The sequence below is a fragment of the Hyperolius riggenbachi genome, chromosome 12 (genome assembly GCF_040937935.1).
Source record: "Hyperolius riggenbachi isolate aHypRig1 chromosome 12, aHypRig1.pri, whole genome shotgun sequence".
In the NCBI taxonomy this organism is placed as follows: domain Eukaryota; kingdom Metazoa; phylum Chordata; class Amphibia; order Anura; family Hyperoliidae; genus Hyperolius; species Hyperolius riggenbachi.
Genome location: NC_090657.1, coordinates 62,211,496 through 62,235,600, shown reverse-complemented (window position 1 = coordinate 62,235,600; position 24,105 = coordinate 62,211,496). Strand labels below are relative to the sequence as shown.

At 47.3% G+C, this 24,105-nt stretch overlaps 1 protein-coding gene across 2 annotated transcripts in view; it reads right to left on the bottom strand.

Annotated features, from left to right (window-relative positions):
• Nucleotides 1-9,846, bottom strand: part of FASN (fatty acid synthase) — a 127,349-nt gene extending 117,503 nt beyond the window's left edge. The window contains exon 1 of one of the 2 annotated variants that reach the window (XM_068263018.1): nucleotides 9,520-9,846. The gene's annotated coding sequence lies outside the window, so the exon portion shown is untranslated. The remainder of the gene's footprint in view (nucleotides 1-9,519) is intronic. The other variant, XM_068263017.1, reaches the window with a different exon arrangement.
• Between the last annotated feature and the right edge of the window lie 14,259 nt (nucleotides 9,847-24,105).

Below are 24,105 nucleotides of genomic sequence, written 5' to 3'. Positions count from 1 at the left end.
TGTGCGTAATCATTTAGAACAGTGCATTTTATATTTTTGAAAAACACACATGAGGGGGTTTGTTCAGTAACATTTGAATTATGCTCTAATGATTGACGACTATAAGAGGATGCTCACTGTATCCACTATTTAGGGAAATCAGAAGGAAATCTAATTTGCATAATACTAGGATTTGGAACGTGGTGTAATGTACTTCCTCCAGGACCTGGAGGGCTGTTTCGAAATCGCACTATCACGAGATGTACTTCATCCACATTATGATCCCTACATGACCCAGCAGCCTCTGGTAACTCAGCAGAACGCAGGGAGAGGTTACTGTAGTGCAGTCCAGCTGTTTCGCATAACACAGGCCGTCAGAATACATCTATAACTGCTAACATAGGCTGAAATCAGCACGCCTGCTTATCAAACTGCAAATATTGGCACAGCAGCACGATTCATAGCATACAATTTTGTGTTAAAGGATACACGGGTGACACATGACCTCATGAGACAGTCGGGTGTATGTGCACAGTGCCTAGCACACAAATAAATAGGCTGTCTTCCTTGTTTCCTTTCTCTGCCTGAAAGAGTTAAAAATCAGGTACGCAAGTCACAGTTTCTGTCGGGGTTGGACTATAAAGTAACCTTCACTGATCAGGAATTACAGCCATAAAAATACTTTCCGGGCAGAAAATAGCTTCTGAGAGCAGGGAAGAGATAAAAAGGGTCAATAGTTCATAGATTTTAGCTCTGGCATACTTCAATGCACAGGTCATTGAGCAGAGACCATGAAACAGTAAAAACTTCAAAAGTAGATTTAAAAATAAAATAAAAACTTTGGAATTTCTAAAAAAAAAAAAAAAGTCATTTTAGGGGAAGCAGGAAGCAAACAATTGTTTATCTCATAACTTAATATCTTAATATTCACCCCGTGTTTCCTTTAACCTCTTGAGCCCCAGAGGTTTATACTCCCCTAGTGACCAGTCCATTTTTTAAAATTCGGCACTTCACAAATTTAACGGCTTATTGCTCGGTCATACAACTTCGCACCCAAATTAATTTTACCTCCTTTTCTTCTCAGAAATAGAGATTTCATCTGGTGCTATTTGAGTGCTGCTGCTATTTTTAGTTTTTTTTTTTTTTTAATTAATAAAAAAAAAAAAATCTAAATTTTGTAAAAATAAATAAATAAAAAAATAAAATAAAAACGTTAAGTTAATTGGCTTCCCCTTTCTTTGGACTAGACTAAGATACATACACTACACAATACATACATAGACCTAGCACTATGGAAGGGATTAGATTGTAAGCCCCTCTGAGGGACAGTTAGTGACAAGACTATACTCTGATCGTCAAAGCAGGAATACTGTCCCAGGCCCCTCACTTTAGTGTTAGTTGTCCCCCCGTGATGTCGGCCCTGCCTGTAACAAAAAAAAACAAAAAAACAGCCCCTATTCGGGACTTACCTTGGGAGGGGGAAGCCTCAGGATCCTAATTAGGCTTCCCTTGTCCCCCGGGTCCGCACTACTGCACAGGTGCGAGTCGTCTGGTCAGTAGAGGGGACCCAATCAGGCTCGGCTATTTCCGCCGGGGCCCGAAACGAGAGCCTGTAGTGTGCCCAAGAGGAGAGTCACTACTGTGTCTGTGCTGGATCGTGGTAGTAGGTAAATATTTACCTCCCCAGTGTTTAGGGGCTGCCAGCGCTGGACACCGGAGGCTGAAGAGGATGGGGGAAGCCCATAAGGATCCAGAGGCTTCCCCCTCCTGAGCCAAGTATCTCCCACAGGGGTTTGTTTTTTCTTACAGATTTGCTTTCAATTCTTAAGTTCTTAAATTCATACCCACCAAAAGATTTTCATGTTTAACGAAAGTTTTCTTTAAATGATGTTCAATGACGAACAATTACATGCGATAATTGTTCGCTTTGAATGACCATCATGACTGTTTCAATTGCCAACGGTCATTCCGATCGCCATTGACCCGTACGTTAAGTAACACCTGTCGTGTATTTCCACGATACACGATTGCGGAAATGGATCGGGGAGCGGTCAATCACGGACGCGTATCTCTCAATCCATCTTCCGTGGGCTTTGCGGTGGGTATTCAGCTTTCCAAAGGCTCACTTCTTGCTTCCTAAAAACCACAAAGCCCCAAGTACTAATTGAACATGTTTATACTGTAACGCTGGGATGCTGGGAAATGTAGTCTACCTTTTCTTGTTCTTCCCATCCTATCACATTGTCTCACCTGAACTGACTCGCTCATTAGCTGGATCCAGAGAGGAGAGAAAGTAAGTAAGCAAGCACATTTAGCCAACCAGTTTGCTTCTATAGGCTATTGATATCTTTATTATACGGATTGCTTTGAGAATTGTAATTTTTTCCCCCTTTTAGGATAACTTGAGCTTTATATAGCTGTAACTGATACAAGCAGGCACTGCATCACTGTGGCTGTAACTGCATTAGTTCTGCATTACTTCATTAAGAAGTCCAAAGACCCACAAAGAGTCTAATCTGTCCGCAGGAATGACTAAGCACTGAGTCACAGGCAGTCAATAGGCCTCATTTATCAAAGAGAAGGACTGGGATGCTGATTATAATCAACAGTAGCCAATCAGATTTCATTGCCCTAGTTCAGGCCAGAACTGGAAGAAGGAATCTCATTGGCTCAGAGGGCAACAGCTGATATTCCCCACTAATGATACAATCGTGCTAGTACAATCTTACCACATCTATGGGCTGGATCACCCCCGTAAGAGCTTTTTAGGTGCTTGTGATTTCACAAAGCTCTTGCTAATGCAATGCTATGGGGGATTTTTATAAAATCACATCGCTCAAGTGGGATCACACCCATAGCATTACATTAGCAAGAGCTTTTCAAATCACAAGAGCTAAGAAAATGCTCTCGATGTGAGCCAGCCCTATGCTGTAAAAAGAATGAATACACTGAACAGCACTGGTGTATCTAGAAGGGTACAGGTAGGGCTCATGCCATACACGCCATGCCTGCCCCCTCCTCCCTCGCGCTGTACCGCAATACTGGGGGATGCCTCTCACTGCCTATACTGGGGGGTGAGCTTTTTATACTGGATGACACTACTCATTAACTTTCCTGGGGTGGGGCACACATCTCTCGCTACCTATACTGGGGGGGGGGGGGGCACTTCTACTAGGAGACATCTCTCACTACCTACATGGGGGGGGGGCACTTCTACTGGGAGACATCTTTTACTACCGATACTGGAAGGGCTAATTATGCTGGGGGACGCCTCTTACTACCTATACTGAGTGGACACCCCCACCACTTATACTGAGGGACACCTCATTATCGGTTCTGGTGGGCCATTTATACTGGGGGGGAAATGGAAAACTCTCAGTCACTCCCTATGCTGAAGGGGGCTATTTATACTGGGGAGGCACTTCTAATGGCCCATACTCACGGGCAACTGTTTTGGCCTGTCGCCAGCACACGTGAGCGTGTGTGAGACAGGCCGGCGACAGCTTGTCGCCAGGTCCCTCCGCATACACACGGCGGAGGGACCTGGCAACTGATGCAACGGAAGCTGTCGCAGTTGCTCCTCCCCCCGCCGGAAGCCCAATGTATTCCTATCTTGTTGCTGTCACTAGTCCGCGTACTCACTTGGACTAGCGACAGTTGCGGCGGAGTTGCAGCGGCGGCTGTCGCCAGGCGATTGAGCGGTTCAATCGTCTGGCGACATCAGTGACGAGCGACAGTTCGGGGTGTGTGCCCGTGCGACGCCGCATACTCACAGGCGACCTGTCACCGCAACACGCGCGCGCCACGTGTTGCGGCGACAATTGTAGCCCGTGAGTATGCGGCCATAACTACCTATACTGGGTGGACTGTCTCTGGCTACCTATACTAGGGTACTACTTCTGAGTACTTATACTGGGGGGTAAACTCTAGCGACTTATACTGGGGGGGTTACACAGAAAGATCAGGGGGGTCAGGCAGGTGGTGGTTGCTGCACTGATTTCATGCTGAAATCTATTGGAAATCTGTTTGTAGTACACTGGCAGCAACAGATCCCTCTCTGATCAGACACTATCAAAGAGGGATCTATCTAAAAGTCGAATCTGAGGGCCCATCGAGTGATGTGTGGGCACCTTCAGTCCCTCGCATGACATAGAAGTGGTAAGGCTGTACAATCAAAATTGTATCCTTAATGGGCACCTTTAGACCTGGCTGATGCACGGGATACAAAGTACTAGTAAGCTGTGTGTATGTGTACATGTGCAAAATATATATATATATACACACACAAAAAAATTAGAGAACCCCTATATCTGAAAGTAAACCAGTCCAACAGTGAAATAGAGTGATGTAACCATTCAGAGTTGCTTATAGAAGAAACACTCAACTTTGGATGATGTAGTTATCATGGAAGTTAATGTTGAAATGGGTAAGACAAAAGATTTAAGTGACTTTGAACCAGGGAGGATCGTTGGTGCAAGAAAAGCTGGTGCTAGCATCTCTGAAACAATGATTCTTAGGATTTTCTCGCTCAACAGTATCTCGGGGGGTGTTTAGAGAGGGGCAGTTGAGAAGAAAAAACTTCAAGCGATAAGGACTATTCTAGTCGAAAAAAGTGAACGAGAGAGGTAAAAGACAAGTAGGGCATAGTCAGTAGCAACAGAAGGACAACAACATGACAAATAACAGATGAATTCAGTGCAGGTGAATCACAAAGCATAACCCAACGCACAACAAGACAGACTTTGCAAAGGATGGGCTTTAGCAGCAGGAGACCAACCAGAGTGCCTTTGGCATCATAGAAAAATAGGAAGAGGCACCTGTTCTGGGCCCTTGCCAACGCGCTTGATCGGTCTCAGATTGGTTTGAAGAACATCAGAGTTTAACCCTACTGGCGGTTTGCTAAAAATCCGCCAGGGGGCAGCAAATCCGTTTAAAAAAAAAAAATTTCTTCATGTAGCGAGACAAGGCCTCGCTACATGATAGCCGCTGCTCAGCGGCATCCCCCCAGCCCCTCCGATCAACGGAGGCGATCAGAGATCAGGAGATCCCGTTCAAAGAACGGGATCTCCTGGAGGGCTTCCCCCGTCGCCATGCCGACGGGCGGGATGACGTCACTGACGTCGTGACGTCAAAGGGGACTCCGATCCACCCCACAGCGCTGCCTTGCACTGATTGGCCAGGCAGCGCACGGGGTGTGGGGGGGGGGGGGGGGGCGGCCGTGGCACGACGAATAGCGGCGGATCAGCGGCAATCGCATTGCACACGCAGCTAGCAAAGTGCTAGCTGCGTGTAGCAAAAAAAAAAAAAAATTATGCAAATCGGCCCAGCGGGGTCTGAGCGGTGCCTTCCGGCGGCATAGCCCGTGCTCAGCACGGGCTTACCGCCAGGGAGGTTAAAGATAACCTGTTACTAAAAAGAAAGTTCCCCTGGAGAGTACTTACCTCGGGTGGGGGAAGCCTCTGGATCCTATAGAGACTTCCCCCGTCCTCCTGTATCCCACGGCGGTCTCGCTGCAGCCCACTGAACAGCAGGGATGTAAATATTTACCTTCCCAGCTCCAGCGCAGGCGCAGTATCGGCTATCTGCTCGGAGATCGATGTTGTGCCGCAAGTCTCCTGTACCCTGAGGCTTTCCCCTTCCGAGGTACCCCCAAGGGAACTTTTTTTTTTTTGTTACAGAGTCTCTTTAACCAGCTTCCATGGCCAGCTCTGTCCCCTAACCTCAATACTATTGAGCATTTGCGGGATGAAGTCGAAAGATTACTTCAAAGCTTGGGACACCACTATCCAATCTGACCCAACTTAGAGCTGCCATTATGTCAGCATGGGCCATCATTCCTCAGCAACGGTATCAGCATCTTGTTGAGTCCATGCCAAGAAGGATATCAGCTGTGATCAGAGCGAATGGTGGACCAACTCGTTATTAGAGAGCCCCCAAAATCTGAAGCTTGGCTAATATAGTAATCAGCTATCCCTAACAGAAGTCCAGATGTCAGTTCCAAACTCCATAGCCGTTATTGGTTGCACCTAGCAAACCATAGCTGCAAACTCACCTGATCTGCAACACACACACACACACACACACACACACACACACACACACACACACACACACACACACACACACACACACACACACACACACACACACACACACACACACACACACACACACACACACCCCTCAGTGGTCCATATCTGTGCAAGCATATGAATATAGCGTGATGCATACATTTACACACCCATGCCCACCTTCCAAACCCACCGTGAGGATGCCTCCCTCCCCCCCCCCCCCCCTTGTTATCCCCACAGCAGCTCTGGAATGCACACTGTGGCCGTCATATTCAGCACCCTGGCAGCATTCGGCTTAGCAGGCCACCATGCGATATGCTAACACATGGCAGTCCTACCCATCACCTCCAACCCTCCCTGGCAGGGACGCTGGTCATTACAATCTCTAGCCCGGGGGCATGTGTGTCTGTATGTGTGTGGATTGTCATCCACAGCTGCCTTCAGGTTGGTACAGCCTAGCCCTGCCTCCCCTCCCTCTCCTCCATCTTTCTCCTCTGTATCCATGCAGGCCCGGCCTGTCGTAATTCTGCCTGCATCAGGCATCGCTATGGGCCTCACATCATCGCCCCTAGAAACCAGCCCATCCATCCCTCTCCATTGTTCCTAAAGAGCAGAACATACAGAATGCAGCACTATCGTATCCCCTGCTAAAAGGCACTGCAGGCCCCACAAAGCAGCCATTTGCAGAACAGCTTTTTGCAGAGTCAGGCACACTACAGGAACAAAGACAGCCCACAAGATATTATCCACTGTAAGAATTATGCCACTGTATCGATTGGTGCAATGCTGTTTCAAGGATGCACCACAGATCTAATCGACTAACAACCAGTAGCATCCATTGCAAGCCCTTCCTGGAATAGCTGCTAGCTGAGAAACCAGATCGGACCTCAAGGACACGATACAGTACAAGAATCCATCAACCTGCAGCCAGTGACGGTTGGCTCCCCTTAAAGGACAGCTGAAGGGAGAGTGATATAGAGGCTGCCATATTTATTTCCTTCTAAACAATACCAGTTGCCTGGAAGCCCTGCTAATCTATTTGGCTGCAGTAGTGTCTGAATCACACCAGAAACAAGCATACAGCTAATCATGTCAGATCTGACAAGAGTGTCAGAAACACCTGATTTTCTGTATCCTTGTTCTGGGGCAATGGCATAGGACAGCCAAGCCACTGGTATTGCTTAAAAGGAAATAAAAATGGCAGCCTCCATATCCCTCTTGCTTCAGTTGTCCTTTAAATTCTGCATACCAATGCCTACACATCAAAACACGATGGCCAATAATGAAATCCATGATCATCCAATCTGATTGAAAACAATCATTTGGGCCCACCAACTAAGAGAAAATGATACCATGAGTACCATTAACGGCACCCGATTCGATCAATTGTATGGAGAGATTGTACTGTTAAAGAACAACTAAAGTGAGAGGGATAAGGGGGCTGCCATATTTATATCAGTTGCCTGGCAGCCCTGCTGATCTATTTGGCTGCAGTAGTGTCTGAATCACACCAGAAACAAGCATGTAGCTATTCCTGTCAGATCTGAGAATAATGTCAGAAACGCCTGATCTGCTGCATGCTTGTTCAGGGTCTATGGCTAAAAGTATTAGAGGCAGAGGATCAGCAAGACCGCCAGGCAACTAGTATTATTTAAAAGGAAATAAATATGGCAGCCACCATGTCCTGCTTATTTTAACTCAAGTCAAGATTCACCTTTTGAGAAATTATCTTAGGTATATTATCTGCTTGGAGCAGAAGGCCAAAAAGCATGGGTGATCTGACCGAGATCAGATTGTAAGCTCCTGTGGCCGAGCGAAAAGTGACTATGCACTCAGTAAATGCACTAGGAAATAGGATAGCGTAATATTAATACTGGACATAATAGAAATAGCAGCCATGCTAGTGAAAGGAAACTGTGCACTTATACACTAACGGTTGCTAAGTTACGTATGCTAGGCATCCTGGTGCAATGAGTATTGTTATGGCCAGAAAAGGATTCAGATGAAATGGAGGCCTAGGCAAGATAGCAGTTTTTACCCACTGCTGAAGATCACCTGTCTTTTTTTAATTAGATTTGGTGGGGGACTAGCATCCACCAGGCCCCTAGACTCTCTCCAGACCCTAGGCAACGGCCTAGATTGCCTTGTGGATGACCCAGCTCTGGCTATGACACATATTATACAGCACATCTAGAAGACATCCACATGTATTTGCCAATGCTATATAGCACTTATATTACACCATATTATTTACAACCAAGCATCCTAGTGCAGTGAGAAGTGTCACAGTACTTGCAGGAGGCTATAAACAGTTATATTACACATTCTAACAAACAAAACAAAGTCATAGTTCTTCCATTAAGCTACAGAATTTACATTACACATACTAGAGTATTACAACGCTGCTATTGTGCCACAGATAGCACATACACAAGACATCCTACCTTCCTGGGCCATATTAGATTACATACATTATGCTATAGCACTAGCATACAGAGCACCTATATTATGCTATATCACTTTAACTAGGCATCTTAGCAACACTATATAGCACTTTGATAGGACATCCTAATGTATTGAGCCATGGTATCACACTTATGTCATTTTATTGCATTTATCTGACCTCCTAAAGCAGTAAGGAATGCTATGACAGCACACTGTACTGAGTAATGCTACAGCACGCCCAGTCATTCTTATGTACAAAGCAACGCAAAGGTGCAATATTAGACCCCCTAACACATTGATTAATGGTATTGCACTATAGTTCACCTATAACAAGCAATCTTGTGCTTGATAAACCTATTTTAGGCTTCCTAATGTCCCCAGCAATGGACAGAGTACACCGTCTACACTAGGCAATGCTATGGCAGTTCCATTGTAACGCATTGAGGAACTCCTTGTATACTAAGTAATGCTATCTCAGCAGGATTTATAATGTACTAAGCAAGGATATAGATTACACCTTCTGTATAATATGGCAGTCATGTTAGATACTGTAATGCATTGAGAAATGGCATGGTAGTACAGTACACCTTCTGCACTTATATCATACACCCTAATCTACCAAGCAAGGTGCCCTGAATCAACCATCTGCTGAAATTCACAGGTCCTCAGACCCAGGCTATGTCCCTAGATTCAGACTAGGTTCCCAGATCCAAGCTAGGACACCTGATCCAGGCTAGGAGGCCCCCCTTATCCAGGCTTGGAACCCTGATCCAGGTTAGGAGGCACCCCTGATCCAGGCTAGGAACCCTCATCCAGGCTTGGTCCCCAGATCCAGGTTAGGAGGCACCCCTGATCCAGGCTTGGAACCCTCATCCAGGCTAGGAGGCACCCCTCATCCAGGCTTGGAACCCTCATCCAGGCTTGGAACCCTCATCCAGGCTTGGTCCCCAGATCCAGGTTAGGAGGCACCCCTGATCCAGGCTAGGATCTCATTAGCAAAGGCCCACCCTGAGCATCTCCTCACCTGTGTGTGGGTCAGGTCCCCGGACCCGGGCTACCAGAGCATCCCCTCACCTGTATGTGCTGTGCTGTGCTGAGTCCTCTCCTTTGCCGGTGTCTGCAGTAGGCTGAGCAGATGCTGTAGCCGGGGATGTGCTGTATGTATCCACCCCTCAGTCCCCCCTGTCACTCCTGTGTGATGATGAGATCCCCTCCCTGCCTCTCTTCTCTCCTCTCCCCGCCAGCCTCAGCCAACACTTCATTTAAATGACAGCCACGCCACATGGGCTGACAGCTTTGTGCAGGCGGCGGCCAATGAGAGGGGAGGCCGGGCTCTGCCATGGGGTGACCGCAGCCTCCCTCCCTCCACACCCGAAAGCGATCCCTCCGCACAGAAGGGGAGGAGAGGGGGGAAAGCCCTGTACCGCCTCACTACATCAATGCTGGGCTGGGGGAAACGTGATCTGTCCGGGCAATAGATCAGCCCGGGCTGCGGAGTGATAACTACAGGGATATCTACATGATCTCAGCATCCCTGCTGCCTCTGCAACCAGAGGTGCCTACTGATGATACAATCTTGGTTGCACAATCTTACCACTTCTGTGCAATAGGAAACGCTACCTTAAGTGTCTATTTAGACAGATTACCCTTCTACTACACAGATCTAAGATTGTACAATCAAGATTGTGTCATTTATGCTGGGAATACAAGTTTCGTTTTTGCCTTCGTTTAAACCTTCGTTTCGATTGTGCCTTTTGTCCTTTTCGATCCCGAAATAATCGACCGTACGGTTAATATCACCACCCACGGTTTCGTTTTTTTTTCGATTCTGATGGTTTCGTTTTTCCAATGATCGAAGGCTGCAAAGAAACGAAACGTAGTACAGGGTCGGACGGCATAAACGAATATATAATCGATCTGAACAGCCATCAAGCCTACCAATGGCTCGATTAGATGGATAAAGAGAGATAATATCAAACATGTTCGATCACTAGTCGTTCGTTTTTGGGGTCTATTAATCGAAACTATAATGAGATTATGACTATTTTCACATACGTTTTCAACACTCGATTCGTTTACCAAACGAATCGAAGGCTAAAACGAAGGCAAAAACGAAACGTGTATTCCCAGCATAATGGACACCTGAAAAGTTCCCTAGATGACTTTATAGATAATGTACACAGTGCTTAATCTTTCAAGGAGATCTTACTAATCTTTCAAGGATGGATGGATAGATAGATCAACTGATCTTCAATAGATGCTAAAAATTGGATGCAACGAATGCAACTTTTTCATAGTTAAAAAAAATCTGGGGCCCCAGAGCAAAATTTAGATGAAGGCCCTCTCCCTCTCCCCCCCCCCCCCCCTTCTCCCAAAATAAAAAAATGATAAGATACTTTTGGCACAGTAGAAGATGACCTTGTGGTTTTCCTCTGCACGGCAGGGACCCCGGGCTGGCGGCTGAGAGCGGAGCTGTGGCCTGGGACAAGGGGCTGGAGGAACCCCCTGGTAAGTAAATGTCTTTCCCCCCGCTCAGACATTCCCTTTAGGACACCCATGAAATAAATGATTGTATCTATCTTCCTTCTCCTAAAAACGACTTTTTAAGATATTCCACAGTTTTATTTTATAAGTTTTAACGGTTTTATTGTTTTTGCTCAATGACACATTCATTGAAGTATGCCAGAGCTAAAATCTATGAACTACTGACCCTTTTTTCCTCTTTCCTGCTCTCAGAAGCCATTTTCTGCTAGGGAAGTGTTTTACAGTTGGAATTTTTTCATCAGTGAGGGTCACACTGTAGTCACTTCCTGTCTGAGTCAGGACCGAGTCAGCCACTTACATACCTGATATTTAACTCTTTCAGGCAGAGAAAGAAAAAAAGGAACACAACATAGTTATTTGCGTGCTAGGCACTGTACATACACATGTCTATCTCATCATGTCACATGTCACCTCGAGTATCCTTGAAGGTGCCCATAGATTACTTGTCTTGGTGGCCGACCATCCGAATCTGTGCCGCCAAGAGCATGCCCTATCATCGATGCCACCAATTTCCGTATGAAATTGGTTGGTTGTATCGATTGGACATGCTGGAAAATCTCTGACTGACCTGCTAGATCAGGTGTGCGGCAGTAACAGAGGGCAACAGTCGCAAATAACGAATGCAACAGATGCCTTCGGCTGATGTCCTTCCTAATGGTTTAGCCCCTTCACCCCCCTTCCCCGGTGCCTGTGCAGTTATACTTTACCTGCCGCCGTCCGAGCTGCCGCCATCCTCGCACTTCCACATTCGGGCCCACGTGACTACTGGCATATAGCTTGTGTGTCGTCACACACGTGCCCCATGTTCTATAACACCAGCAACCGAGGTGGTACAAATCAGGAAGGAAAAGGATGGCGGCAGTGCGAACGGCAACAGGTAAAGTCTAACTGCACAGGTAAGGGGAGGTCATAAAACATTAGGGGGACAGTGGCCCGGGGTGGCACGGCGGCGTCACAAGGCCGAATCCTGTAAGATTCAGATACGTCTTTTGGTCGATTTTCCACCAGAATCTATAGATGTGTGGGTAAATAAGTAAGCTTTGGGGGTTGATTCCCATGTCACTTACAGCACAACTGCAACGAGAAGGAAATGGAGGCTGCCATATTTATTTCCTTTTAAGCAACGCCAGTGGCTATCCTGCTGATCCTCGGCCTCTAATGCATTTAGCCACAGCCCCTGAACAAGCATGCGGCAGAGCAGGTGTTTCTGACATTATTGTCAGATCTGACTAGATTAGCTGCATGCTTGTTTCTGGTGTTCTTCAGACACTACTGCAGCCAAATAGATCAGCAGGGCTGCCAGGCAACTGGTGTGGTTTAAAAGGAAATAAATATGTCAGCTTCCATATACCTCTCACTACAGTTGTCCTTTAAAGGGCAACTGAAGTGAGATGAATATTGGAGGCTACCATATGTATTTCCTTTTTAACAATACCAGTTGCCTGGCAGCCCTGCTGATCTATTTGCAGTAGTGTCTGGATCCCACCAGAAACAAGCATGCAGCTAATCTTGTGAAATCTGACAATAATGTCAGAAACACCTGATCGTCTGCGTGCTTGTTCATGGGCTATGGTTAAAAGAGGATCTGTAGAACAGTCTGGTATTGCTTAAAAGAAAATAAAAATGTCAGCCTCCAGATCCCTCTCGCTTCAGTTGTCCTTTAAGGTTCCCTTGAACACCAATACAGCCATTGTTAGTCTTTGTGAATATGCCCGTTTCCAAAGTACATACCCGTACAGCGCTTTAGTCAACCACCCTCAGGGCTTGTTCACACCTAGGGAGTTTTGTGTCGGCGATTTTTTAAAAGGCCCTGAATTCGCTAGTGCAATGAATCCTTATGGGATAGTTCATATCAGCGCATTTCGTCTGCTTTCTGCTCAGCAAAGCACTGCATGTACCATTTTCGGGGCGATTTTGCTACAATGGAAGGTATAGGAAAAACGCTCACAAATCGCTTTATCCGGTGATTGCGTTCGCGCTTTTATGAATAAATACATTGTATTTATTCATTTCGGGAATGTATTTATTCATTTTGGGGTGAAAGAGTTCACTTCCTGACTAACGTCAGGAAGTGAAAAAACGGAATCGCTCTGCAAAAGCGCTTACAAAGCGCTTTGTACAAAATCGTAGCGCGCAGTGGAGCACCGGGAGGGGAAAAAAAATGTGGGAGAAAAACGAAAGTCGCTGGTGTCTGATTTCAATTTTAGATGTGAACAAAGTCTCAGTGGTTAAGGAAAAAAAAAAAAAAAAAAAGGATCCCAGTGATGTATAGATGTGAAGTGCGGAGATTGCCATTTTCCTAACAAAAAGCAGACGTTCACTTTAACAGCGTTTAACACACGGACTCTAGAAAGCGTATGCAGATCAGGAGCTCTGTCTCCACTCGTTGCATGCTTGCTGCAGGTGTGACTCAGAAAACTACTGAGGCCAAACAGTCAGCATGACTAGTACAGTCATAGTAGTAGTACAAACAGGATCTGAGCTGGACCTGCAAATAAACAATACCAGAGAGTTCAGCTAATCAAAAAATCAGTGCTGGTGCACACCAGAGCGGTTCTGTAGCGTTTTTAAAAAAGCTTGGGGATAGAAAACGCTTGGCCTGTGTATTTCAATGGGCATATGCACACCAGGCTTGTCCATCTCTGATGGAGGAGAACTGGCTCTGCACACTTTTCCAGCATCACTACAGTACAGAGCACTTGAGGAGGGGTAGAGAGGTCGGGGTCCTGGGCGCTGTACACAAGAGCCTGCTGCACACTGAATAGGGACTGTCTACAAATCTTTGTGTACAAAACTTTGTATGATTCGTTATCAGTAGCTGAGCAGATGCAGTCATCAGAACAATTGTGCAGAGAGCAGAAAAGTTTTTTCTCTCCTTGCCCTTAGTTGTCAGTCTTGCAGGACAGGGAAAAGAAACATCTCTCCCCACGGGGGCCCCCTGCGGATGCAGGGTCTATTGTTACGCCCCTGTTCTGGTGTGATTCAGACACTGCTGCAGCCAAATAGATCAGCAGGGCTGCCAGGCAACTGGTATTGGTTAAAAGGAAACATATATGGCAGCCTCCATATCACTCTCACCTCGGGTTCACTTTAAATAAAAAAAACAGAAGCAGTATTTTGTTTAGAACCAGTTCACCACAGCCACAATTTCCTCAGTAGGCAGTCTTGCTTCATAGTTTCAATTCGGGTGTATTTTGGTTTCTGAGCCAAATATAGGATATATATATATATATCGGAAGCACGTAATGCATGAAAATAATTTTTCGAGGGAGCTAAAGACTCTCACACTTCCACCATTTGTAAGAAAATGGCTTGTGATGGTATACAGATACGAGCCAGATCATCCACAAGGCAATTAGGTAGGTGCCTAGGCCCTAGCAAAGTGTCATGGGGCCTGCTGACCCCACCCTGCGCCAAATCTTACCCACAAAAAAAAAATTGATGTGGCCAGGAGGTGTGGCTCAATGCCACTATCTTCCCTAGGGTCACAGTAATCCATTCCTGTCAACAGCCCTAAAACCAGGAGATCAATCAAAGTGCAATTGTATATTAAACCCCTAGTCCACAGTGGAGCTCACTGTAAATAGTTCCAAAGTTAAAAACACAAGAATGCAGCTGTTGATCTGTAGAGTACCACAATATGGATGGGAAACTGTAAGGCCTGGAACAAACGGAGCGCTTTTTTGAGCGCTTTGTGATTAGAAAAGCTCTTGCTAATGTAATGCTATGTGTGTGATGCCACTTGAGCAAAGTGATTTTTAAATAATCCCCCAAAGCATTGCATTAACAAGAGCTTTTTTGCTTAGAAAAGGCTGCTAGTGTGTTTGAGCTCTAAGGCTGGATCCACACTATATAAGCGCTTTTCTGAGCGCTTTTTACTTTCACTAAAATCGTGGTAAAAATCACATAAAAATCGCCACAATTGCATATGTGGTGAAATTTACATGATTTTTAACACCATTTTAATGAATGTGAATGATTTTTAAAAAGCGCTCAGCAATCACAAGCACTCAGCGAGCGCTCAGAAAAGCACTTATAGTGTGGATCCAGGCTAAGAGCCCATTCTCACTCGGGCGATTAGCGGGCGTTTAGGCCCGGTTCATATCTGTGTTAAAAAGCGGAACGGGAGTGGAATGTATACTATACAAACGTATACTATGCAAACTGATCCAATGTTAACCTATGGAACCATTCACATGCGTCCGTTCGGATGGATGCGTTCCGTATGTTCCGCTGGACTGCGGTAGAGGGGGTTTCAGGCATCCGTCTTCTTCTGGGTCATGTGACTACAAGACACGTCATGTGACTAGTCACTTGACGCGTCGTGTAGTCACATGATGCAGAAGACGACTGAAAGCCTGAAACCCTCTCTACCGCTGGCTTCAATAGACCATTCGGTACATTTTAACTGCCCGGCTGCTGCACCCACCCTTCACCTGGCAAACGGAGTGCAAACCGATCCGATCGATCGGTGATAGTTTTCACTGATCCATTTGCCAGAATGCACCAAGCCATCCGGATCCGGTGAGGCGGAGACCAGATCCGCTGTAACGTATCTGTTTGGCTTAATCCGTTGGCTTTATGCAATGTGAACCAGGCCTTACCGCTAACCACCAATGAGTCGCTCTCGCTCAAAAAATGTGAAAATGTCCTGTAATTTTTATGTATTAATCGCATAAAAATCACAGGAGCAAAACGCTAGCAGTTATCGCCAGCGTTTTGCGTTTCTAAGTGAGAACAGGCGCTAAAAAAAAAAAAAAAAAAAAATAAGGAGGAAGTGCTCTTTGTGTTTAAAAGTACAGTATAAACTAGATCGTCCCTTCTATGCAGAGAGCAGCTCACCTTAATAAACGACTGAAAATGCCAATATTGACAGCTCAGCATACGAGCATATTAGTGGATAAACCATTGTTGATCTGTCCTCAATCTTGATTGTCCCGTCTGTGTGGAAGCGCCGTCCAGGGATCCAGTATGGAAGCAGTTGAAGCTCTCCAGATGAGTCCTCTGCCGGATCAAGGTATTAGTAAATCGAAGGCTATTTGCGCCAATAGGTAAGCTGTAAACATTTATTGCACAAAATTAAAAATAAAATGCATGCAGTGGTCTAAAGCGTTTCGCAAGGATCACCCTCGCTTCATCGGAGGCAGTTTGGTAATGATTAAATGATGAAAACCAGGACACGTGTACAGCCAGTCAGAATAAGCTTATTATACTTTACTGTCCCCTAAAAGGGGAATGGCAATCGTAGGGTTAGCAACTTATCCGCTCACTGTGAATTAATCATTAATCTTAAAAAAAAAACCTGCCATGATGGTTTTTGCCCAAAGCCTGCCCAGGAGCTTGCTAGGCAGGCACTGAGCTGGGGGCGGGATATAGCAACACAGGTGGGGGTGGCCTCAGACTTCTTTGCAAAGCTTTGGGCAAGTGAGAGGGGGCAGGGTTTAAGATTAATGACCATTTCACATGAAATTGGTGGTCAATCTTGAGATATTCTAAGTGAGCCAGTTTGGTGCCTCACTCACCTCGATTTAAAGGGATACTGTAGGGGGGTCAGGGGAAAATGAGTTGAACTTACCCGGGGCTTCTAATGGTCCCCCGCAGACATCCTGTGTTGGCGCAGCCACTCACCGATGCTCCAGCCCCGCCTCCGGTTCACTTCTGGAATTTCAGACTTTAAAGTCTGAAAACCACTGCGCCTGCGTTGCCGTGTCCTCGATCCCGCTGATGTCATCAAGAGCGCACAGCGCAGGCCCAGCATGGTCTGTGTCTGCGCAGTACACTCCTGGTGACATCAGCGGTAGCGAGGACACGGGCGTGCAAGCGCAGTGGTTTTCTGACTTTAAAGTCAGAAATTCCAGAAGTGAACTGGAGGCGGGGCCGGAGCATCGGTGAGTGGCTGCGCCAACACAGGATGTCTGCGGGGGACCATTAGAAGCCCCGGGTAAGTTCAGCTCATTTTCCCCCGACCCCCCTACAGTATCCCTTTAAGACAGGAACATAACTACAACCCATGGACCCCATAGGCAAAAATGTCATAAGGTCTGCCTAACCCGCCCACCTATTACCTGATCCTCCCATAACTACCTAAAAGAAGAATCCCCCCAACTAATGTCTAACCGTAATCCCCTCATGAGTGCCCAACCCACCCACCTATTGCCTAACCCTCCCATAACTGCCTAAAAAGAAGACCCCCTACCTAATGTCTAACCGTAACCCCCGTCTAACCATAACCCCCCATAAATGCCTACCCTTAACATCCCCACACACCTAATGCTTAAACCTTAACACCGCCCGTTCTCCATCCCCGGTAAGTGCCTAAAACTATCCTGGAAACCTAGTGCCCAAACGTCCATTAAGTATCATGTACAGGGCCGGGCCGAGGCATAGGCTGGAGAGGCTCCAGCCTCAGGGCGCAGTGTAGGAGGGGGCGCACAATTCATTCAGCTGTCATTCCTAATTGTGTTTGAAGCAGAAAGAAATAAGAAAAGGAGATACATGGAAGTAACTACAAGCCAGACAACTAGAGATTAAGGTGTTGGGGGCTCTTAGTCTAAGAGCAATCAGTGTGTGACAGCTGGGGTGGAGGGATGGAGGGGCGCACTTTGGTGTCTCAGCCTTGGGTGCTGGAGGACCTTGTCCCGGCTCTGATCATGTAGTAGCCAATCACCTGCGAGCTACATTGGGTGCCTGCCAATGCGGTGCCCAATTGACCTACTCTGATGGAATTGTGCACATCTAGCAGAAACTCAAATAAAAAAAAGGCCTGTTGCTGAAGGGGCATGGCCAAGTCAAACGCCACATACCAATATTAACCCTTCGCAACCCAAAGCAACCTATAACCCAGCAGTTTAAAAAAAAAAAATAACCTGTTGATTACAATTTGTTTACCAAAAACTGCAGCAGTGTTTTGCACCAAACTGGTTCACCAACCTCACATTTTCCTCCACCAAATTGGTTCTGGCACTACCCAGTGCCAGTCAGCACAGCTCAGCACTTCATGCATAATAACTAAGCTGGGAGTATGTTGGCGTTCCGAACCTTTTATTAAAAGAAGAACACGCTGTTACTCTACTCCCCGTTCCAAATGAATATGCAAATTATAATTGAAAATTCTTCTTCTTGTAGTTCTGGGCCCAATGCAGCCATTTTGCCTTGTGAGCATTGGTGAGGGGAGGCTGAATAAAAGGTTTATGCATAACTGCAATACTCTGGAGTCCTGTGAACATCAAGGTGCCAGATCCTCCAGAGGCACCAGCAGCTTCAAATGTGTTTGCTGCTTTGTTATGGCATTTTAGCAGCTGCTCTCTTAATCTGATGTATTTTTTCGGCATAAACCTTCCTCATTTTGCTTTTATCTGCAGAAATCTGCATGTGCTCTGAGTCAGCCACAAATCTTTTAACAGTACAATGATCAGGCTTAACTACTTAAAGGGGAACTTCAACCTAAAGAAACATACTGTCATCAAATTACATTAATTATGTTAATTAGAATAGATAGGTAATATAATCTCTTACCCACACTGTTTTAAAAGAACAGGCAAATGTTTGTGATTCATGGGGGCAGCCATCTTTTTGGTTGAAAGGAGGTGACAAGGAGCAGAAGACACAGTTCCAACTATCCTGTGTCCTGATAACCCCTCCCAGCTGCACGCACTAGGCTTCAAATGTCAAATTCAAAATGTAAAAAAAAAAAATTGCACCAAAACAGCAGAAGGAGAACAACAACATCAGAAATCCCATCATGCTTTGCACAGCATCAGGGGAAAAAGCCCGGGCAGTTTTCCTCTGTGCAGCTAAAAATGAGGCTTGTATAAGAGAAACAAAGTTCTGATGCTGTAAAACTGTTAAAGAAACACAAAGCCTTTTCAGTGCTGCTGAGTCGATTTTTAGTCTGGAGGTTCACTTTAAGTACCACGCTGATTGAAATCTAAGCCCAGTTTTGGTGGTTACCTGTCTGGCAGGGCGTATATTTCAATCACCGCTGCCGCGCATCCACCTTTTGATGCTCCCACCGATCTCGCCGCTGAATCTCCATCGTGTCCTGTCACAGCTCACTTGCAGTCTCTATGACGGCAGAGCCCTGTGAGCCGGTCAGGAGCCGATTTCATTGGCTCCTTGCCGTGTCTATCAATGTAAGCAACTCACATAGGCTTACATTGATAGACACGGTCAGGAGCCAACGAAAGCAGCTCCTGACCGGCTCACATGACTCTGCCGTCATAGAGACGGCAGAGTGGATGTCCTGAGGATCCCAGCGAGCGGCAGTGACAGCGGGTATATGCGGCGATTCATCAGCATTCCGTCGTTATTGTACCAGGGGTCTCTGGTCATGAAGGGGGCAGAGACCGCTGGTACTTACGTGGTTAAAGGACCAGGGACGGATCTAGGGGGGGGCAAGCGAGTATCTTGCCCCAGGCGCAGTTTGTTGTATTCTTAAAAAGGCGGCAAAATGAATGGCAGTTTAGGCACCAAAACCTGACATTTAGGCGCCAAAACCTGACCTTTTCCCAGGCGCAACTTGGTCTTGATCCGTCCCTGTAAAGGACAACTGTAAGGTATAACAAAAAAAAAAAAGTTCAACTTACCTGGGGCTTCTACCGGCCCCCTGTAGACATCCCGTGCCTGGCCGGGATAAACCGATCCTCCAGTCCCCCGCCATGGCTCACTTCCATTTTCTGCAACTTAAATGTCATGGGCCACTGCGGCCCTGGCCATGCATGTTCTCACTCCCGTCCAGGGGCGTAGCAATAGGGGTTGCAGAGGTTGCGACCGCATCGGGGCCCTTGGGCCAGAGGGGCCCCGAAGGGCCCTCCCTCAACTGCAGTATTAGCTCTCTATTGGTCCTGTGCTCATAATAATCACTTCCATAGATACTTTGAATAGTGGTAATCATTAACAAACTGTTCCCCATCCCCTTCTTGCACCTCTGACAATGTAGTTGCCATTGGCAGGTTTCGGTGCATCGTATCAATTGTTATGTATAGTGCGCTTGGGGAGCCCCATTGTAAAACTTGCATCAGGGCCCCCAGCTCCTTAGCTACGCCACTGCTCCCGTCGCTGGGAGCATCCTGCGTAGGCGACGTTACAGATGGAAGTGAGCCAAGCCGGGGACCGGAGGATCGTTTTGTCCCGGTGCGGGCACAGGATGTTTGCAGGGAGGCAGTAGAAGCCCCAGGTAAGTGTCACAGGAGCCCTAGTGGCTGACCGCACTTAGCCTTCTAAACGGTGCCAGCGCACAGATCGTGCGAACTCTAGTCGCAGTCAATGCGCAGGAACCGTTAAGAATTAGCCGCAGACAACTCAGAAGGGAAAAACTTTAAAGGAAGGAAACATAGGGTGGATGGTACATACCAAAAATACACATACAAGAACTTTTATCAAAAATTGTATAAATTTTAATAGTATCAAATAACATACAAAGAGTCTTTAAAATTGCCCAGACCTCAATACCTAAACTACCCTATAACTACTAATGGGAACTCACTACATACATCCATTCAGCATACAGGGGAGGACTGGGACCTTTTGGCCTGGGGGGACAACACAAACTAGAGGCCCGTTTCACGGCATCCCCAGCCCAAAGCCATATCTTTCTTGTGTGCAAATCTTCAAATTGTGATGACTAACAGCCCCAGCCACACACACACACACACACACACTATGTACCTGATGCCTAACCCCATTTCTCCGCACAATCTACCTGTCTGTGTCTGATGCCTAACCTTAAAGGAGTTATCAGGCTTTTTTTTTTTTAAATGAAACTAAGTGCTACTTACCCAGGGCTCGTCCAGCCACAAGCTCCCAGCATGTCCCTTGCCGCAGCTCTGCAGTCAGCTGTTTGCTGCCGCTGCCTCCCAGCCCCCGGCGATGACGTCAGGCCAACTGCGCTGTGCGAGCGGCGCTGTCAATCACCGCCACATGGACCAGAGCGTACTGTGCAGACGCAGAACTACTGCGCCTGCGCAGTACACTCCGGTCCAAGTGGCGGTGATTGACAGTGCTGCTCGCACAGGCGCAGTACAGGCCGACATCCAGGTCGGACTGGTGCCATCGCCAAGGACTGGGAGGCAGCGGCAGCGAATGGCTGACTGCAGAGCTGCGGCGAGGGACATGCTGGGAGCGTGGGGCTGGAGGAAGCCCCGGGTAAGTAGCATTTATTTCATTAAAAATGCCTGATAACTCCTTTAAACAACCCCCCCCCCCACACACACACACACACACACACAAACCTACCTACCTGGTGATGCCTAACCCCACTCCTGCCCACCCACCATACAAACTACTTGTCTGACACCTACTCCCCCCCCTCCAACTACCTGTTTGACAGTGCCTAACTGCCTGCCTCCCCCCTCCCCTGCCGCCAATCACACCACAAGAAGAAAAAACGTTCCCCCTCAGGCCAGGGTCAGAATGGGGATGATTATCACACAAAAAAAACCTCAGAGGGCACTGGCCTGGGCAGAGAATTGAATTTGACAGCAGTAGCAGGCAGGCAGCAAAGTGTGAGTAACTCAGTGACAAGAAGGGAGAAGAAGTACAGAAACAAAATTTATAAAAACCACCTTCTCCTCTGGCAACCTGGACCCAACCTCCTCTATCCTCCTGTCTCCTCAGTCCTACACCTCCTCCTCCTCCACAGCAGCAAGCAGCTATAGGTGGCATCTCCGACTCCCAGCCCCCAGAGTGTCCGACTCCTCCAGCCAGGACAGCCAGCCAGCCACTCGTAGCCGCAGCTCCAGGCCCCCAGCCCCCCCCAGCACAGAAAGCTGAAGAGTGAGACAGCTCACTCCGACGACACCTCAGGCACAGCAGCACAGGGGAGGACTGTGTCCGACTCCTCCAGCCAGCCACTCGTAGCCACAGCTCCAGGCCCCCAGCCCCCCCAGCACAGAAAGCTGAAGAGTGAGACAGCTCACTCCGATGACACCGCAGGCACAGCAGCACGTTGCGGGCGGCAATGGCTCCAGACGGGGTGCTGAGTCAAGCAGTTTCAACCCACCTGGCCGGAGAGGACCTAAGCTATTTGTGTCCTTGTGCCGCTCACATCCACCGCAGGCGCAGCCACGCACAAGGGCACACCACGGCCGGCCGCCTCAGCCCCTTCTTTGATTGGATACTTCAACTTGCCGGAAAAAATCGCGCAAGGTTGCGATCCCCACTGCGAACCTGTCACCTGTGGTATGTCTGCGGCCGCTGCGTATAGCAGCGGCCAGCCCTAATTACTTAGGATTAGGGCAGCCCGGGGGGCAATTGCCCCCCGTCCCCCTGGGCCAGTCCTCCCCTGTCAGCATATCATACAGAACAACCCCCTGGCGATTAAATGAGGTGCACCTCAAAGTACATCAAAAATAGTTCATGTAGCTGCTTGTAAAAAGTTCCTCCATGATTACGAATTGAAGGCAGTCCTCCTCTAAGCAATGACTATATAGCAAGCACATGCAGCAACAAAGTGTAACAACAAAGCAGTCTTGGTCACAGCAGGGGTCATGCAGGTTTCATGAATCTCCCCTCAATAGAGGATACAGCAAGCGGTTGAACAATTGCAGATAGCAGAGAAAGCATCACAACATCCGTGTCAGCTGAACATCAAAGCAGCATTGGTCACAACATGAGTCATGCACGTTTGGAGCTTGATTAATTGCAGCACATAAAGCACATGAATCTCCTCTGGATAGAGGATGCAGCAAGCAGTAGTATAGTGACAGTCGGCAAAAGCATCACGACATCGATGTCAGCTGAACATCATGGGCGCACTGTCAATGTGCATAGGCTGAGTACGTACCGTACAGGCATATATGCCTTCAGCCAGTAGCCAGCAGTTTCTCATTCAAAAATACCTTGGAGGTGACGTCCCAGTAATGGCTGCTGTGTGCTTGGTTGATCTTTGGAAATCAAAAGTGTCCCCCAGCAGTGGAGCAATGATGCTGTATGTGGCCCCTCAAGATCGCATGGGCGGGTGTGCATGGACGGAGTCCCAGTAGTCCGGGCAGCAGGAGAGTCGGGCAAACAAGCGGTGACGCCAACTATAGCCCCAACTCAGAAGGGAGCCTGTGAGACACGGGTGATTACAACTTCACCCACTGGTTCAGAGTAAACTGCCACCACCGCGGTTACCATGGGACCGTGGAGCCCACTAACTGACTGACTAGTCCTGCGAATAAAACGGTTAAACACACGGTATTCTATCTAGCCAACAACAAACAAACAGTAGCGTATCTTCAGAGACCCGGGATCAGTTCTGTGTGTGCTGATGAGCAGGGTAGCGGACAGTGAATGACTTGGAGAAAGTCGTTTATTCACACAATATAAATAATTAATATATACAGACAATTATTAAAATCAACAATTATTAAAACAGTAATAGCCAGTATAAAAAATAAAAGAAGGGAGAAAAATACTTAGTTCCTGGAAAGATGTCCTTTTTGTGGGAAAAACAGAGTTCTGGGTTTCAATCAAAGTTCAGAGTTCAGACCAGGTGGATGCCAGCATATCCTCAAGCTGGCACCGATGAGTTCAAGATGTTTTCAGGGTGGAGGAACCTGAGTTTGGCTCCTCTGCCATTCTTATGCCCCTGATTCAGTAGGAGGGAGTGAGGGCGGGCCCACACACCCCCTTAGGACATGAGATGAGTCCTCCCCTTGTCCTGGGGCCAGAAATCATGCCTTAACCATATATGGGCTCTATCTCACAGAACCGTACAGGTCAGGGCAGATTTACTAATATTTTCAGGTCTGCCTCGATTTACCCAGCGCCCTGATACCAGACATGAGGGGTGGGACCCCTGTGGTATCATCAGGGCACTTTCAAACTGCCTAACTGGCAGTCCTTACCTCAGAATGTTCTAAAAACTTCCTCAGAACCAGCACCGGGGCTCATGCTACACTTCCCCCACGTTTGGCGAAGCTGCCATCTCAGGAACCCCAGAAATATGACAGATCTGGGAAGTTATGGATATGCTATGAGACTCAGGTTATTCCCAGGCAAAGGCTCTTTGAAGTTTGGGGCAGCCAGCTAGGTGTCACCTCCCCTGCTGGGAGGGAGCCAGCGGGTCTGGTTTTTCCCCCAA